The sequence below is a fragment of the Globicephala melas genome, chromosome 1 (genome assembly GCF_963455315.2).
Source record: "Globicephala melas chromosome 1, mGloMel1.2, whole genome shotgun sequence".
In the NCBI taxonomy this organism is placed as follows: domain Eukaryota; kingdom Metazoa; phylum Chordata; class Mammalia; order Artiodactyla; family Delphinidae; genus Globicephala; species Globicephala melas.
Genome location: NC_083314.1, coordinates 114,094,387 through 114,112,993, shown reverse-complemented (window position 1 = coordinate 114,112,993; position 18,607 = coordinate 114,094,387). Strand labels below are relative to the sequence as shown.

General features: G+C 39.4%; 1 protein-coding gene across 1 annotated transcript in view; it reads right to left on the bottom strand.

Annotated features, from left to right (window-relative positions):
* LOC115858383 (uricase) overlaps positions 1 to 18,607 on the bottom strand; it is a 133,390-nt gene that overhangs the window by 95,127 nt on the left and 19,656 nt on the right. The gene's annotated exons all lie outside the window — the stretch shown is intronic.

The window sequence follows — 18,607 nt, the reverse complement described above, 5'->3', positions numbered from 1 at the left end:
GCAGTATTGCAACAAATTCAATAAAGACTTTAAAAATGGGCCACATCAAAAAAAAATTAAAAAATAAATAAATAACATTTAAAAATTGAACACTCAAAATACTACAAAATCCATTGAGGCCAGATATGTATTTTTTTCTATTATGCATGAGTTAAGAGATCTTAAACATGCACTCTTGACTAACAACAAAGACAAGGATACTGGGGCAGTGGGGAGGCGAAATGAGGGGGAAGTTTACAAGGAGACCTAATGCTTTGCTTCAACATATAAATCACTAAAATTCAAGAAATGAGCCATTGAGTACAGGAATATCCTAGTGACTATTATGTGAGTTTAGGTTGAATGCTTTTGTTAGAGAATATTACTGTTGCCCTTTGTGCCATTGACCATTAATGAGTGTGTATCTGACCATAGCTGCAACATTATTTGCACTCCAGGTTCTTCCCAGAAGTATAATTTTGCAAATGCTGCTGCCAAATTCACATTGGCAGCTCACTGACCAGAAATAATATTGAATAAGAGTTGCCCCCCAAAATATGCTGACCATTTATTTCCCTTGATTAGTGATTTTTCACTTTTTAAAGGCAAAGATCTTTCTTCAAAACAAATCTTATTTAGAATCCCAATTTTTAAATAGATAAAATAAGGCTACCCTGGTTGAAATGAGAGTGGAGGCTCAGAGCCACTTTTACACCCACCACTTCCCAGCCCTCAGACCCCAGAAAAACGTCTGTGCAACCCTAGGCTTCTGCAAGCAGTGGTTTGAATCCATTGCTCAAGATACTCTCAATTTTATTACTGGATTAAACCAATGTTCAGAGAGATACATATTCGGAAAGTGATTTGGGCCTTTGTAGAATTGTCTAAAAGTACGGAATTAAATTTATTCAAATTGCATCGTTACCTTATTGTTTAATTAAATTAGATTTACTTAAAAAGTAACCCAAGGACCAAGAGTCATATTTAGTATAGTGGCCAAAAGTGTAGACTTTGGAACAAGACTGACCAGTTTTCAAATCCAGGCACTCACATTTACTAATTGCATGATCTCATGCAAGTTACTTGACTTCCCGTTGCCTTTGCTTCCTCATCTGTAAAACGGAGATGAGGACAATAATAGTATCCACCTCAGAAAATGTTGTATTATAATAATGCTGTATATAAATGAGGAATAAATGAATTCGAGTATGTAAAGAAATCAGAAGAACGCTATAAAATGAAATAAAGTGAACAGCCATGGAAAATTCTTTTCTTTAGCCCTCAGTATTAAGAAAATTTAACTTTCACTGTAAGCTGTATATTTATATTATGAAAACATTGTGATTCTTATAAATGACTATGACTTCTTCTTTATTGTGGCAAAATACAAGGATGTCTCTACTTCTCCCTTCAGGGCCCATGGGAGACAAAACCAGATGACTTCTCACTGAAACCATATTAAGCCTCAGAGTATTTTACAAGTAATCCACGTAACCACTACTAAGTCAAAGCTAGCATGTAAGTAAGACCTACTACTCTCCCTGGGTTACAAATGCTCTTTCCATTAAACTACCCTGCATTCTAGGTGGAAGGAACAGCAAGAGCAAAGAAATAAAAACAAATGGTGAAAAACTGAAACCATTTCCACTAAGATCAGGAAAAAGACAAGGTTGTCCACTCTCACCACTATTATTCAACTTAGTTTTGGAATTGTTAGCCACACCAATCAGAGAAGAAAAAGAAAAAAAAAAGAATCCAAATCAGAAAAGAAGAAGTAAAGCTGTCAGTGTTTGCAGATGACATGATACTATACATAGAGAATCCTAAAGACGCTACCATAAACTACTAGAGCTAATCAATGAATTTGGTAAAGTTTCAGGATACAAAATTAATGCACAGAAATCTCTTGCATTCCTATACACTAATGATGAAAAATCTGAAAGTGAAATTAAGAAAACACTCCCATTTACCACTGCAACAAAAATAATAAAATATCTAGGAATAAACCTACCTAAGGAGAAAAAAGACCTGTATGCAGAAAATTATAAGATACTGATGAAAGAAATCAAAGATGATACAAATAGATAGAGAGATATACCATGTTTTTGGATTGGAAGAATCAACAATAAAAACAAAAATAAACAAATGGGACCTAATGAAACTTCAAAGCTTTTGCACAGCAAAGGAAACCATGAACAAGACAAAAAGACGACCCTCAGAATGGGAGAAAATATTTGCAAATGAAGCAACTGACAAAGGATTAATCTCCAAAATTTACAAGAAGCTCATGCAGCTCAATATCAAAAAAACAAACAACCCAGTCCAAAAATGGGCAGAAGACCTAAATAGACATTTCTCTAAAGAAGATATACAGATTGCCAACAAACACATGAAAGAATGCTCAGCATCATGAATCATTAGAGAAATGCAAATCAAAACTACAATGAGATATCATCTCACACCAGTCAGAATGGCCATCATCAAAAAATCTAGAAACAATAAATGCTGGAGAGGGTGTGGAGAAAAGGAAACCCTCTTGCACTGTTGATGGGAATGTAAATTGATACAGCCACTATGGAGAACAGTATGCAGGTTCCTTAGAAAACTAAAAATAGAACTACCATACAACCCAGCAATCCCACTACTGGGCATATACCCTGAGAAAACCATAATCCAGAAAGAGTCATGTACCACAATGTTCATTGCAGCTGTATTTACAATAGCCAGGACATGGAAGCAACCTAAGTGTCCATCATCAGATGAATGGAAAAAGAAGATGTGGCACATATATACAATGGAATATTACTCAGCCATAAAAAGAAACGAAATTGAGTTATGTGTAGTGAGGTGGATGGACCTAGAGTCTGTCATACAGAGCTAAGTAAGTCAGAAAGAGAAAAACAAATATCATGTGCTAACATATATATATGGAATCTAAGGGAAAAAAAAAATCATGAAGAACCTAGGGGCAAGATGGGAATAAAGACACAGACCTATGAGAGAATGGACTTGAGAATATGGGGAGGGGGAAGGGTAAGCTGTGACAAAGTGAGAGAGTGGCATGGACATATATACACTACCAAACGTAAAATAGATAGCTAGTGGGAAGCAGCCACATAGCACAGGGAGATCAGCTCGGTGCTTTGTGACCACCTGGAGGGGTGGGATAGGGAGGTAAGAAGGAGGGAGATGCAAGAGGGAAGAGATATGGGGATATATGTATAGCTGGTTCACTTTGTTATAAAGCAGAAACTAACACACCATTGGAAAGCAATTATATTCCAATAAAGATGTTTAAAAAATAAATAAATAAGTAAACTTATCAAAGGCAAAAAAAGAGAGAAAGGAATACAGAGCATGTTTATAAAATAGTAAATAAAAGATAGCATAGGTTTTTATTTATCAAAAATTAATATTAGGGCTTCCCTGGTGGCGCAGTGGTTGAGAGTCCGCCTGCCGATACAGGGGACACGGGTTCGTGCCCTGGTCCGGGAAGATCTCACATGCCGCAGAGCAGCTGGCCCATGAGCCATGGCCGCTGAGCCTGCGCGTCCGGAGCCTGTGCTCCGCAACAGGAGAGGCCACAACAGTGAGAGGCCCACGTACCGCAAAAAATAATAATAATAATAATAATTAATATTAACGTGTGCACCAGTACTTGAAAATATTAACTATTAATATTAAATAATATAAACTTCATAATAACCCTTTGAGGTAGATTCTATTATCCCTATTTCACAGGTAAGGAAACTGAGGCAGAGAGAAGTTAGTAAACATGCTCAAGAGCACAGAGCTAGTAAATGGTTACTCAGGCAGTCGAGCTGCAGATGAGGCCTCTCTTCGGGAGTAAGGAAGAGAGAATGTCAGAGCCGGGCTTTAAGAGGATTAATCTGCTAGCAGGAAGTAGGATGGACATGGAGGGGTAAACAGTAATAATTACTATTGTGTGTTGAATACCTATATGCTAGGCACTCTACTGAGTATTTTATATACATTCTGTCATTTAATTTTCACAACAAATCTTTGGGGCCAATAAAATTATGATTCCCATTTTACAGATAAGGTAACTGACAGTCAGGGAGCTTAAGCAATGACACGTAGGTACTAAGTGGCAGAGCTAGGACTCAAACCAGTTTTGCCTGACTCCAAACCTGTGTTCTTAACTGCTCACAAAATATGACTTTATGTGACATATATGAAAAACAGGAGTGAAGAAGGAACACTGATGTAAGATATATTGCAAAGAAGGAATCCATGGAGTTTAGCAACTGCTCCAATGTATCAGAGAAGTGTGGGGAGGGAAGTCAAAGATGCCTCAAGTTTGAAGTGTGCGTAACATAGAGAATAGGGACAGTGTTCAAAGAGGGCGAAAAGTCAGGAAGAGCCGGCCTCTGACAGCATGATGAGTTCATACTTAGACAACACTGCTTCCAGAGCAGGAAAACAGTGTGTAGAGCACAGCGTTATTATTTTCACATTAGTTTATGTTACTCATCCATGAGATTTTCCAAAAACCCATGCAGAGGCAGGACTGGAACTCCTGCTTCTTGACTGAACAGATTTTTCTAACCTCCTTTACCATTTGAACAATAAGCATGATTTTAAAAGTGGTCAGAAGGAAAAGAAATTAAAGAAAGGTGTTAGTTTCTTAAGGAACAGGGTAGCCTTTTTCTCGAGGAGTCTCCGGTCTGTGTTCAATCCTAAAGCAACTAACACATGCTTCTGCAAAACAGCTACCAATAGTTTGGCAAGAGATATGCAGGGAATATCAAAATGGGCAGTGCCACCTCAGCAGAAATAGAAGTTCCACTTTTTTGTGAAAACTTCTGTTTCTTCTACACCCACCAACACCACGACCACCATCACCAGCACCACCACCACAAGATAATGAGGGGAATTTTTCTGAGAAAAAAAATCATGATTGATAAAATTGTCAGGTTTCTGCTCTTAATTAGTTGTTGATCTAGGCAAGTAACTTGACTTTTCTGTGCTCACCCAGTTCCCTCCTCTATAGACTAGGTAGGTTGTCTAGATTCTATTTAGCTCAGACTTAACTTTTACTGAACTGATGCTACAGTTCTTTCCAATGCTTTATATTCCATTATTCAAAAAAGGTAGAAAGGAGGGACCAGAGGTCTCGAGCCTAAATAGAACATTAAAGCTCAAAGTACTGCTACTGTTCATTTCATGCAACTCCCTCGGTTTATAAACCAAAAAAATGAGACACAGGTCTTGATTCAGCTGGTCAGCAACAAAGTCCACTCTAGAAATGAGATCCTGATTCGCAATCTTGTGCTTTTCCCACTACACCACCGTGTCTTTTCTAACCGGCTGGTTTAGAAATATTTGCCTTGGATGAAATCAGAGTAAGTTACTGGGAAAAAAACAAACAAAAAACACAAAGCCTCACTGACCAGAGAGAGATTTATGTGTAGGACTTAAAGTTCTTATAAGATGAAATCTCTTAACACTTCGACTGAGACATAAAAGTATTAGACTGTGTTATGCAAGGTTTTTTGGTGGAGTAAAATGACAAAGGCCTCAGACAGAACTCCTGGTCTCACCGCTGCAGGCATTGCATAACCTCGGAAAAGTTGCACTGAAGTCTCAGCTCCTGTGACTACAAAAGGAAAGAGATGGTATCTCTCTACCTGGGAGTGCCCACAGCCAAATCTGCAGTTGGTTCCCACTTTGACTTTGCTGCTGGAAAAGCCAACGGAGAAAAAAAAGATGTTCTGAGCTAGGCAGACAGGAAAGAAAGTGGGTGACAGAGGGTGCCAGCCAAGTCCTCCACCAGGGCCCCATCTTCAATTCCCTCTTTCTTTACTGCTGACCCTAAGAAGCATACAGAAATAGAGGAACAGTAAATAGAAAATTCAAAAATGGAAACTCTAGTGAGAGTCAGCTGGCACTGGCTAAGGAGCTGTCTGCAGAAGTACATGCTGCCTGCCCCAAGGGCTAGCTCTGCTCACAACCTCTGTGCTGAGCTGTGAGGCTTAATACAACCATCTGGTGGACACCCTGGAATTCCTTAGAGATAGGCACTAAATGAACACAGAAAAGACTAATAAAACTAATTCATTGTTTTTATAGATGAGAGCCTTTTTATTTTCTAAACAAGAGTGAAGATGAAATTAACTACATATCTCCTTTGAGGTAAAAACAATCTGGAACATCAAATAGCTGCCCACTCTGAACATACAGGAATATTCCTCCTCTGGCACTTGGGTGCTTCAAGTCTTCCAAGGGGTCCTTTTCTTAATGATGGTCTTTATGCTGTTCACAATCCCAGATCCAATATACTTAGTATATCTCTTACCCTAAAATGAATTTTTCAAAAGAAATCACACTAATATTCATTTATTCATTCACCAACAAATATTTATGAGTGCCTCCAATGTGCCAGGCACTGTTTTGGGTGCTAGGGATATAGCAGTGAACGAAACAGACTAATACCCTGCAGTCATGGAGCTTATATTCTGGTTGAAATCTCTCCCACTTTATTTTCAAAGTGCCCAATTTGATAGATGTTTGTTGAATAAATGAATGATAAATAGTATTGGGGATAACCTGTGAGAATTAGATGAATTACAGTATAAAGATGGGCTGTGAGCTATATAAACCTAAGATAAAATATATATATAAAAAAAGAACTAAGGAACACCAAAGCACATAACATGTGCTAGCATAAATAATGCTACCTTCATCTCATGGTAGCCTCTCCTTAGAAGGCAAACCTATAGCAAAAGGAATGAACTAGGCTTTCTTTGCCATCACTCTTGAACAAAATACCATTTATATTACTATTGGCCACATTCATATCCAAGAAAAGAGCTAAAGCCAAACAAAAGTTTTCAAATAATACCAAGGAGATGCATGTAAAAAAAATCCTAATAAAACAAAATATAAATATGAACAAGACTAGAAAATGACTTTATGAGGTCCAGAGTACAAGCTACCTCCATCCTGAGGAGAGTAGTAAGAGGTGGGTTCAAATCCTGACTCCCTCCTTGGGTCATCCTCTCAGGCAGTCCCTCGCAAGAAGGATAACTTCACTACCAGTAATGATATAGCAGCTAGAAGCAGTTCTTGTTTAATTAGAGGATCCCAAGTACTGATGAGCAATAGATCTAATATATATATTTAAAGGACATGTACAAAACCATCACTACTTTTGTGAAAGGTTCTGTGTCCACTAAAATGTACTGTATCAGAAAGGCTTGGGGGGGGGGAGAAAGATGGGGAAGGAGGGCAGATGTAAAAGGAGGAGAGGAGGCATAAGTGACACTGGTAAAATTTTTTGTTGACGAACTCTAATCTTTTGCTTTTTAAAACTTTCAAAATATTTTGAGTATTGGTTCTCTTCTTCTTCTCTTTCAAGTTTCCTTTCTTCTCTCCAGCTTTCTTTATTGTCTTTTTTTCCTTTTGGTGCCTTTTCCTTCTACTTTGTCTCCATCTTCTACATATTGCAAAGCTCCAAGTTTCTGTGGCTAAGAAAGGAATGATATGAGAAGAGAGACTGAGAGTGTGACCAGGATTAGAGGCTGAACCATTTAGCGCCCTTGAGCCTTGCTTCTATAAGAATGTCTATATAACCTGGTAAAAAATATCACAGAATGTGGCAGAGATAGAGACTTAGGAAAGAAAGTCCACCATTATAAAGACCAGTCATGAAAAATGTTACAACACTCACAGTCATTTGTTGCACCTCCGTACGTTCCACCATCTGGATTTGATATTACAGAAAAGCATACAGGAAGCTTTGAATGCCAGAAGGTGTGCATGAAGGATATGACTAAGAACAACACCTTGCCAAAAGCCAATATTTAAGATGGACAGGCTGGGCCCCATACATTCTGACAGGAAGTGTGGCTTCCCAGAGCTCTTTCTGATGATTTGCAAAATGCATGAATATTGTTCATCTTGTGACACAGACATAATCATTGCTGGCAGTACAGTGACTAAAAACAGTCACTATGTACCCAGGAAAACAACCCGATACACCTAGTAATAAATCTACAATCTCCATCCATGAGTAAAATATAAAATGAAGCAAAATACACAAACAGAAAAAACAATAAAGAATAATGAAGCTATCTTGAAAGGTATCATTATTTTTATTGTGAAACTACTGGAATATTTCAAACTGTTAATTTCTTTTCTTTTCTTCCTTTCTTTTCTTTTCCTCCTTTGTGTCTTTTCATTTTTCTTTTACCTTCAACCTGCTTCCCAATTCAGGCACGTAGAAAATGATGCATTTATTGCCTCCTAGTAGCTTTGGGACAAGATGGAAAGCAGAAGAGGTCTGCAAATCTTTTTCATTATTCTTTCAGGATCTTAAGAGAGCACAATGGCTTTGTGAAGGGGATGAATGTTTCTGTGCTAAACACAGAAAACGTGTCTTGGCCAGAAATAAAAAGGGAGGAAGACTGTCATAGACAGAGATTCCCTCTGTTCTAGGTTGGTGGCTGAGGGGAGAAGAGAGAGAGAGGGAGGTCTGCAGGTACTGAGAGCAAAGCAAACTTGAGCCCACGTCCTGCCAGCACACTAATGCAGCAGCGAGACCCAGAGAGAAAAGGGCTGCCTGCTGTGTCTAGGCTGGGAAGAGCACAACAACCTAAGTACAAAATTTCCAGCTAATGTCAGCAGGTAAAGGTAAAGCAGATCATCTCTGCAGGTGATGTATAAACTAAGGTTTTTAGCTTGGAAGCCAACTGCACCTGGTTTGAGCAAGAAAAGAATGTATTATCTCAAAAGTGGAATTTACTGGAAGGTTATAGGGAAGTTTAAGGAACCAAAAGCAATCTGGGAAGATCTAGCTTCAGAAAGAGGAAGATTGCAGTGATTTTGATGACCTAACAGGAAGTATGGGCTTCCTTCAGGGTGCTGACACCAAGTACAACAGCTACAATCTTTTCCCATCCTTGAGTCACTCCTCAGAAAATTTAAATTCCTGGAGGAGTTGGAGGAAACTTACTCAGATCCCTTGCTCAACTTTCAGCTAAGGAAGGTAGAATAACTTGTCTGATAATTGCAGGCAGTGGTAGGCATTGGAAGGGTTAACCGCTGAAAGGAGAATCAAATGCTATTACAGAAAATGACAGAAAGAAAGAATGGATGCTGGGCAGGTATAAACAATATTTGCCAACTACGGATGGCCACTTTATATATATATATATATAAATCTCATATACATGATTACTTTTTAAGACATTGTTCATGTGTGACAATCAGCTGGAAGAAGTTGAAGTTCAATTTGTCTGAGTACTAACTTCATCGTGTCACTCCCCTGCTTACAACTATTCATTGATTCTTCATTCTCTCCAATAAAGCTCTAAATTCCTTTATATTTCTCTAGTCCTTGCTTATCCCTCCACCTTCAATTCCTTTCCTTCAGAGCACCATACGTTCCCATAACACTGCAAGGAACTTGCAGTTCCTTGAATACATTATCTTATTCATATCCACGAGTCTTTACACGTGCCACTCCCTGTGTTTGGAAAGGCCTTCTCTATCCCTTGTCTGTCTGCAGAGCCCATTCACCCAATTTGAAAACTTTCTCTTTAGGGATACCTTCGTCTCCCTATCATCCTTTCCCCACCACTTCTCTTCTTCATCTTGGTATCCCCAGATAACTTTATTTTACTGTTGTAATTATTTGTTTGTATGTTTGACTCTCCTAAAGATACATGAGCTTTTGGCGGGGGTAGATTCTGAATAAATGGTCATTGAATGAACTAATGAACTTCCCAATCAGACACCAAAATTCACCCAGGGCCCACTCTGTTTGTAGTCATATACGGGAGGTGTAGTAGGGAGTCACACAGAATGTTTACTACCACATTAATTCTCCATTAGGGGTATGCAGACTACCAGTGGGGAAGGAAAAATGTTCTAGGTAGGACACAGGTTTTCACTAGAATCTCTGAATATTCACTCTTCCTTAATCCCCATATCCACTTGCAAGCACAATGCACCATTTTCTGCCTACTTTACTTTCTGATATTACTTCTGCAAATTTTAAGAAAGTTGTTTTTTTTTTTGCGGTACGCGTGCCTCTCACTGTTGTGGCCTCTCCCGTTGCGGAGCACAGGTTACGGACCCACAGGCTCAGCGGCCATGGCTCACGGGCCCAGCCGCTCCGCGGCACGTGGGACCTTCCCGGACCGGGGCACGAACCCGTGTCTCCTGCATTGGCAGGCGGACTCCCAACCACTGCGCCACCAGGGAAGCCCCTACTTCTGCAAATTTTATTTGTCTTCATTTCATTTCTGTAGTGGTAAAGTTCAGAGTTCAAATTATTTATATATTTTTAATTACTAGTGAAACATTGGTTTTATATGGTGGATCATTTTATAGCATTGTCCCTAAGAATGTGGGTACAGGAGCCAGATTGCCTGGGTGTGGATCCTGGTCCTGGTCAGGTGACTCTGGGCAAGAATATTTTAACTTCTCTGTGCCTCAGACACCTAATCTATACAAGTGAGGTCCATAATAGTACCCGACACATTGAATAGTTGAGAGGATAAATAGGTCACAGATGTAAAGTACTTAGAACACTGCTTAGCACGTAAAAAGTGCTAAATAAATGTTAGTTACCATTCTCTTTTTTTTTAACATCTTTATCGGAGTATAATTGCTTTACAATGGTGTGTTAGTTTCTGTTTTATAACAAAGTGAATCAGTTATACATATACATATGTCCCCATATCTTTTCCCTCTTGCATCTCCCTCTCACCCTCCCTATCCCACTCCTCTAGGTGGTCACAAACCACCGAGCTGATCTCCCCGTGCTATGCGATTAGCCACCATTCTTATTGCAATAAAATGTACACCCTAACATATAACCACAATTTTTTTGGCCATTAAAATAATACAGTAAATGAGAAGTATAATAAAAAGTGCATGAAAACATGAGTTTGTTTCTATGATAGTAGGATTCAGATTCTTTGGTGAAGTAATCATTAGGACATAAGAAACGATTGAAAACCACTGCAACACAGAATGACCCTTAAGGAACTGATAAATGAATGGGGGAAATAGGGTAAACACAAATCCAAATCCACCCAGGGACACTTGAACATACTTTCTCACGCAAGAGCTTAGTGACTGGGAAATAACCAAATATGAGTCCAATGAGGTTATTTAATTTGAAGTGGCTGAGAGAGGAAAGGCATTGCCTTTTAGTTTGGGAAAAAGGCAGGAGTTTAAAAAATCTTGAACTTTGTGAAAAACAATTTTGCCCAATTTAGCATAGGGAACTAGAACTAATAAATGAATCTACTTACTTCATGAGTCAGTATTTATATTTTCAGTCAGTCTTGTTTCCTAGATCAGAGCTACAAAGTTTACTAACCTGTAGTCATGTATCAGAGAATCCCAACTCATTTACTCTGAAGCTGACTTTTGTTAAAGGAAATTTAAATAACTTATCCACTCACTGTAAGAACAGTTGAAATGAAGTTGAAAGCCATATAAAACTGGCTTTCCTGGTTTTCTAAGCATTTTGGTCACTCAGTAAAAGTTATATAATAAAATACGCTGTAACTTTGTTCAGGAGTTTCCAAATTGTCACTCTGTTTATATGGGAAGATGCTTGGAAATCCAAACTTATTTCTGTAGTTTGTGCTTATTATAAGTTGACTAAGGACATTGTATGTTTTGGTAGTTATGAAAATAAGCATTGGCCCTAAAGTGCAGGGTCCAAGCCTATTGATGTTAATGATAATCAAGGCTTAAGACTACTGAAATCCTAAAATATTACCTTTCCTCCTCCCTAATCTCTTATGGTTTAGCTTTTGATGGGATGTGTATTAATGAGTTAAATCAGATTACTGACTAGGGAAAAATAACTGTGCTGTTTCAGCATGTTTGGAACAATATGTGAGGATGCCTTGGCAGGTGAGAGAGATATGTTACCTTGGAAAATGTCTTAAGTCAAATGGAATTTGGAACCTAACGGCTTCTACAGATGATGATAAAGCAATAATAATGAATACTCTTGTTTTCAGTTTAGCTAAAATCTCCCCTTACGACCCTACTTCTACTACTCAAAAGGGTCAAAAACTCCCTCAATTTTCCCAAACTGAAGCCTACACATCTCCATAAAATTATACCAATCCTTTCTTACTTTCTTTTTTCCTAAGGCCATTGCTCTTCCTGTGCTCTGGATCCCACCTGAAATGCCTTTTCTCTTGTATGTTCATTTCCTAACGCCCCTGTGTACTCGATCTTTTCCATCAGCTTTCAAATACACTCAGTCTCTTTACCTCTAAAAAATCCTCCCTCAATCCCACCTCCTCTACTCTATACCACCCTATCACTGTCCTGCCCCCCACAGACTGATAAAAGATTTGTCTACTCTCTCTTCCTTTTGTCACTACACACTCCTTTTTAAACTTCTATGACCTAACTTCCATTTTCACTCCCCTGAAATGACAGTCACTAAGGTCACCAATGTTCTCTAGGTTGTTAAATCCAATGGACATTTTAGTCCTCAGTGTAACTGATCTCTCAGGAGCATTCAACAGGTTGATGACTCTCTCCTCTATGAAACACTCTCTTCTCTTGGATTCTATTCCACCACATAATCCTTGTTTGGTTTTTTTTTTTGGAAGTTTTAATTTTATTTATTTTTTATACAGCAGGTTCTTATTAGTCATCCATTTTATACACATACACATCCATTTTATACACATCAGTATACATGTCAATCCCAACCTCCCAATTCATCACACCACCACCACCCCCATTGCCACTTTCCCCACTTTGTGCCCATATGTTTGTTCTCTACATCTGTCTCTCTATTTCTACCCTGCAAACCGGTTCATCTGTACCATTTTTCTAGGTTCCACATATATGCGTTAATATACAATATTTGTTTTTTTCTTTCTGACTTACTTCACTCTGTATGACAGTCTCTAGATCCATCCACGTCTCTACAAATGACCCAATATCGTTCCTTCTTATGGCTGAGTAACACTCCATTGTATATATGTACCACATCTTCTTTATCCATTCATCTGTCGATGGGCATTTAGGTTGCTTCCATGACCTGGCTATTGTAAATAGTGCTGCAATGAACATTGGGGTGCATGTGTCTTTTTGAATTACGGTTTTCTATGGGTATATACCCAGTACTGGGATTGCTGGGTTGTTTGGCAGTTCTATTTTTAGTTTTTAAAGAACCTCCATAGTGGCTGTGTCAGTTTACATTCCCACCAACAGTGCAAGAGGGTTCCCTTTTCTCCACACCCTCTCCAGCATTTGTTGTTTGTAGATTTTCTGATGATGCCCATTCTAACAATGTGAGGTGATACCTCATTGAAGTTTTGATTTGCATTTCTCTAATAATTAGTAATGTTGAGAAGCTTTTCATGTACTTCTTGGTCATCTGTATGTCTTCTTTGGAGAAATGTCTATTTAGGTCTTCTGCCTTTTTTGGATTAGGTTGTTTGTTTTTTTAATATTGCACTGCATGAGCTGTTTATATATTTTGGAGATCAATCCTTTGTCCATTGATTCATCTGCAAATTTTTTTTCCCATTCTGAGGTTTGTTTTTTCGTTTTGTTTATGGTTTCCTTTGCTGTGCAAAAGCTTTTAAGTTTCATTAGGTACCATTTGCTTATTTTGTTTTTATTTCCATTACTCTAGGAGGTGGATCAAAAAAGATCTTGCTGTGATTTATGTCAAAGAGTGTTCTTCCTATGTTTTCCTCTAAGATTTTTATAGTGTCCAGTCTTACATTTAGATCTCTAATCCATTTTGAGTTTATTTTTGTGTATGGTGTTAGGGAGTGTTCTAATTTCATTCTTTTACATGTAGGTGTCCAGTTTGCCCAACAGCATTTACTGAAGAGACTGTCTTTTCTCCATTGTAAATCCTTGCCTCCTTTGTCATAGACTAGTTGACCATAGGTGTGTGGGTTTATCTCTGGGCTTTCTATGTTCCATTGATCTATATTTCTGTTTTTGTGCCAGTACCATATTGTCTTGATGACTGTAGCTTTGTAGTATAGTCTGAAGTCAGGGAGTCTGATTCCTCCAACTCTGCTTTTTTCCCTAAAGACTGCTTTGGATATTTGGGGTCTTTTGTGTCTCCATACAAATTTTTTGTTCCAGTTGTGTAAAAAATGCCATTAGTAACTTGACAGGGATTGCACTGAATCTGTAGATTGCTTTGGGTAGTATAGTCATTTTCACAATATTGATTCTTCCAACCCAAGAACATGGTATATCTCTCCATCTGTTTGTATCATCTTTAATTTCTTTCATCAGTGTCTTATAGTTTTCTGCTACAGGTCTTTTGTCTCCTTAGGTAGGTGTATTCCTAGGTATTTTATTTGTTTTGTTGCAATGGTAAATGGGAGTGTTTCCTTAATTTCTCTTTCAGATGTTTCATCATTAGTGTATAGGAATGCAAGAGATTTCTGTGCCTTAATTTTGTATGCTGCAAATTTACCAAATTCATTGATTAGCTCTAGTAGAGTAATCTTGGTTGTAGGTTCTTCCCTTTCATCAGTTTAAGTATATCATGCCACTCCCTTTTGGCTTGTAGAGATTCTGCTGAGAAATCAGCTGTTAACTTTATGGGAGTTCCCTTGTATGTTATTTGCCGATTTTCCCTTGCTGCTTTCAATATTTTTTCTTTGTCTTTAATTTTGGCTATTTTCATTACTATGTGTCTTGGCGTGTTTCTCCTTGGGTTTATCCTGTATGGGATTCTCTGCGCTTCCTGGACTTGGGTGGCTATTTCCTTTCTCATGTTAGGGAAGTTTTTGACTATAATCTCTTCAAATATTTTCTCGGGTCCTTGCTCTCTCTTCTCCTTCTGGGACCCCTATAATGCGAATATTTTTGCATTTATTGTTGTCCCAGAGATCTCTTAGGCTGTCTTCATTTCTTTTCATTCTTTTTTCTTTATTCTGTTCCATGACAGTGAATTCCACCATTCTGTCTCCCAGTCACTTACCCGTTCTTCTGCCTCAGTTATTCTGCTATTGATTCCTTCTAGTGTATTTTTCATTTCAGTTATTGTATTGTTCATCTCTGTTTGTTTGTTCTTTAATTCTTCTAGGTCTTTGTTGAACATTTCTTGCATCTTCATTTCTTGCCTCCATTCTTTTTCCGAGGTCCTGATCATCTTCACTATCATTATTCTGAATTCTTTTTCTGGAAGGTTGCCTCTCTCCACTTTATTTAGTTGTTTTTCTGGAGTTTTATCTTGTTCCTTCATCTGGTACATAGCCCTCTACCTTTTCATCTTGTCTATCTTTCCGTGAATGTGGTTTTTGTTCCACAGGCTGCTGGACTGTAATTCTTCTTGCTTCTGCTGTCTGCCCTCTGGTGGATGAGGCTATCTACGAGGCTTGTGCAAGTTTCCTGATGGGAGGGACTGGTGCTGGGTAGAGCTGGCTGTTGCTCTGGTGGGCAGAGCTCAGTAAAACTTTAATCCACTTGACTGCTGATGGGTGGGGCTGCGTTCCCTCCCTGTTGGTTGTTTGGCCTGAGGCGACCCAACATTGGAGCCTACCTGGCTTCTTTGGTGGGGCTAATGGCTGACTCTGGGAGGGCTTACGCCAGGAGTACTTCCCAAAACTTCTGCTGCCAGTGTCCTTGTCCTCATGGTGAGCGAGAGCCACCCCCTGCATCTGCCGGAGACCTTCCAACACTAGCAGGTAAGTCTGGTTCAGTCTCCTATGGGGTCACCGCTCCTTCCCCTGGGTCCCGATGTGCACACTACTTTGTGTGTGCCCTCCAAGAGTAGAGTCTCTGTTTCCCCCAGTCCTGTCAATATCCTGCAATCAAATCCTGCTAGCCTTCAAAGTCTGATTCTCTTGGAATTCCTCCTCCCGTTGCCTGACCCCCAGGTTGGGAAGCCTGACATGTGGCTCAGAACCTTCACTCCAGTGGGTGAACTTCTGTGGTATAAGTGTTCTCCAGTTTGTGAGTAACCCACCCAACAGTTATGGGATTTGATTTTATTGTGATTGTGCCCCTCTTACCTTCTCATTGTGGCTTCTCCTTTGTCTTTGGATGTGGGGTATCTTTTTTGGTGAGTTCCAGTGTCTTCCTATCGATGACTGTTCAGCAGTTAGTTGTGATTCTGGTGTTCTTGCAGGAGGGAGTGAGAGCACGTCTTTCTACTCCACTATCTTGAACCAATCTACAGTCGCGTACTCCTTGTTTTTCTTCTACTATTATTTCTCAGTCTCTTTTGCTAAACTTTCTTTTTTTTTTTTTTTGTCCTCCTCTATTCATCCTTTACTGTTGGTGTTCCTCAAAATCAATCTTAGACCTACCATTCTTCTTATGCTATAACCTCCCTACTTGTTTACATGCATATGAATGCTTTCAGTTATTATGTTTACACAAATGACTCCCAAATTTATACCTCCAGCTCAGACTTCTGAGGTCCAGGCCATATGTCTAACTGCCTACTTGAAAACTCCAGTTAGATGTTCAAAAGGCACCTCACACTTGAAATGTGCAAAATCAAACTCAGGGCCTTTCCTCTACCCTGACTACTTGGTCTTTTTTTTTGCTTTAACCTTTCCCTGTCTTGCCATCCATCCATTTTCTACGTCAGAAATGGGGAATCATCCTTGACTCTTTTCCCTCTCACTTCCCATATCCAATATTTCAGGCTGGTAAATTGTTCTCTCCCTGTGTTCTCAGAATTGCCACCAAAGCTCTAAAGCTAACAACAACAGGCTCCAAGGAACCTCTATCATCTAAAGAGTGGGTTAATGAGAAGCAGCAGAACTAGCTTTGCAAATGCAAGCATCAGTCTCCCCCACCCTCCCTTTGCATTTTATACACACACACACACTAGAGTAACATAAAGAGAGTCCCTGGGGATAAATGATGTGTCTCTTTCCCTCCACATATGCTGAGGTAATAAAACCAATCAAATTTCTTGTAAAGACAAGAAACGTGTGGAAGAAGGAAATACAAGCATCTCCTTGCTGGGTTGGACATCTACTTAGGCAGTGGACTTGTTAATTTGCTCTCAGCACCACCCTGAGCAGCAGAAAAACAGAACTTGAGAATAAAGGAAAGTGACATCAGTTCGAGTGGCACAGTGGTTGCATTTCCCAGAAGACACTGAAGAAGAAAGCCACACTTGAAGGGAATTGCTGGTAGGTGTCCAAGAGGGCCAGAGCCCAAGTGAGGGTGCCACAACACCAAGAGGCTGTGGTGTACATTGCTAAAGTAGGGTGTCAAAAGAGGTGGCCCCTCGCACATCAGAGAACTATGCAGAGGACCTTGCATGACCCTGTGAAGAATGCCTCATCAGACAGAGGCAGCATTTGATGCCTACCAAACAGAGTATATCATCAGCAGCTCCAATTAAGTGGGAGACATTTGTAACCTTTCCCCAGCTCTACACTCAGGCCCCATAGGCCACGGAACAGAGAAAAAGGTAAGAAAACAGACCACATGGCAACCCAACTTCCAGAGACATCTTTCAGTCCTTGGGTTATAACTGGACTGAGTGGGGGTGGGTGGAGAAAGGTTTAAATTGGGTATAAGATTGGACTAGGCCAGACAGGACTTTTTAATAACAGTAAATGATCTGCAAACTATGATAATCTGCTAGAGATGTCATTAAGGAATTTGAAAGGAAATGGGATCAGCACATGTGAAGACAGTGGTTAGCAACAAAAGTAGAATCTTTTCATGTTTATATCCCACTGAATTAAGTCCCTTCAACCACCTGGTACACAATCGATCATAGAGACTCCTCTCTGCTTCCAGCACTCTTGGCCCTCTCCACACAGCAGCCACAGTGCTCTCGTAAAACACAGATCTGGTCACATAACACTCCTGGTTAAACTCTTTAGTGGCTTATCATTAACACACCTGGGATAAAGATCTAACTCCTTAACACTGCCCACAAAGTCCTGATTCCAGTCTCACCTGCCCCGCCTCCCTGCTCTGTACTCCACCCACTCTGGTCTGTCCAGGCCTCAGGCACACCAAGATCAGCCTTCACATATGCTGTTCCTCTGGCCAAAACACCCTTCCCCACCCCTCCTTTCCCACTTCCCACTCGTCTAGAGTTCCATTCATACGTCACTTCCTCAAGAAACTATTCCTTAAGCTAGGCAAGTATTCCCTTGTTACACACTCTCAGAGCACAGTATACATCTTCATAACACTTATTATAATAATTACATATATTTATGTATTTGTTCAATGAAAAAAGAGCCTGAGTAGTTTTATTTACCTTTGTACTCCTGACACTTAGCACAGTAGCTAGCAATGAGAAGGCACACAAGAAATATTTGATGAATAAATGAATGAACGAGTGAATGAATGAATGAATTTCCATGCATTTACCAATGTCATTGAGTACATCTCCAACTAGGCATCACTGAACATATTTTATCCTCAGTAACAGCAACAAATGAGATACGGTTTACCCTCAACACACACATTGAGCAAGTTCACCTTAGCTCTTGTCCTCTCTGGGAAATCTTCTCTGATTACAATAATAGACTACTAGTAGTAATATGAGGTACTTAGTGAGAGCACGCTGAGTGCCAAACAGATTGTGCTAAAGTTTCTTTATCAATCTTATCTAATCATCACAACAATACCACGGGCTAGGTGCTTTTATTAT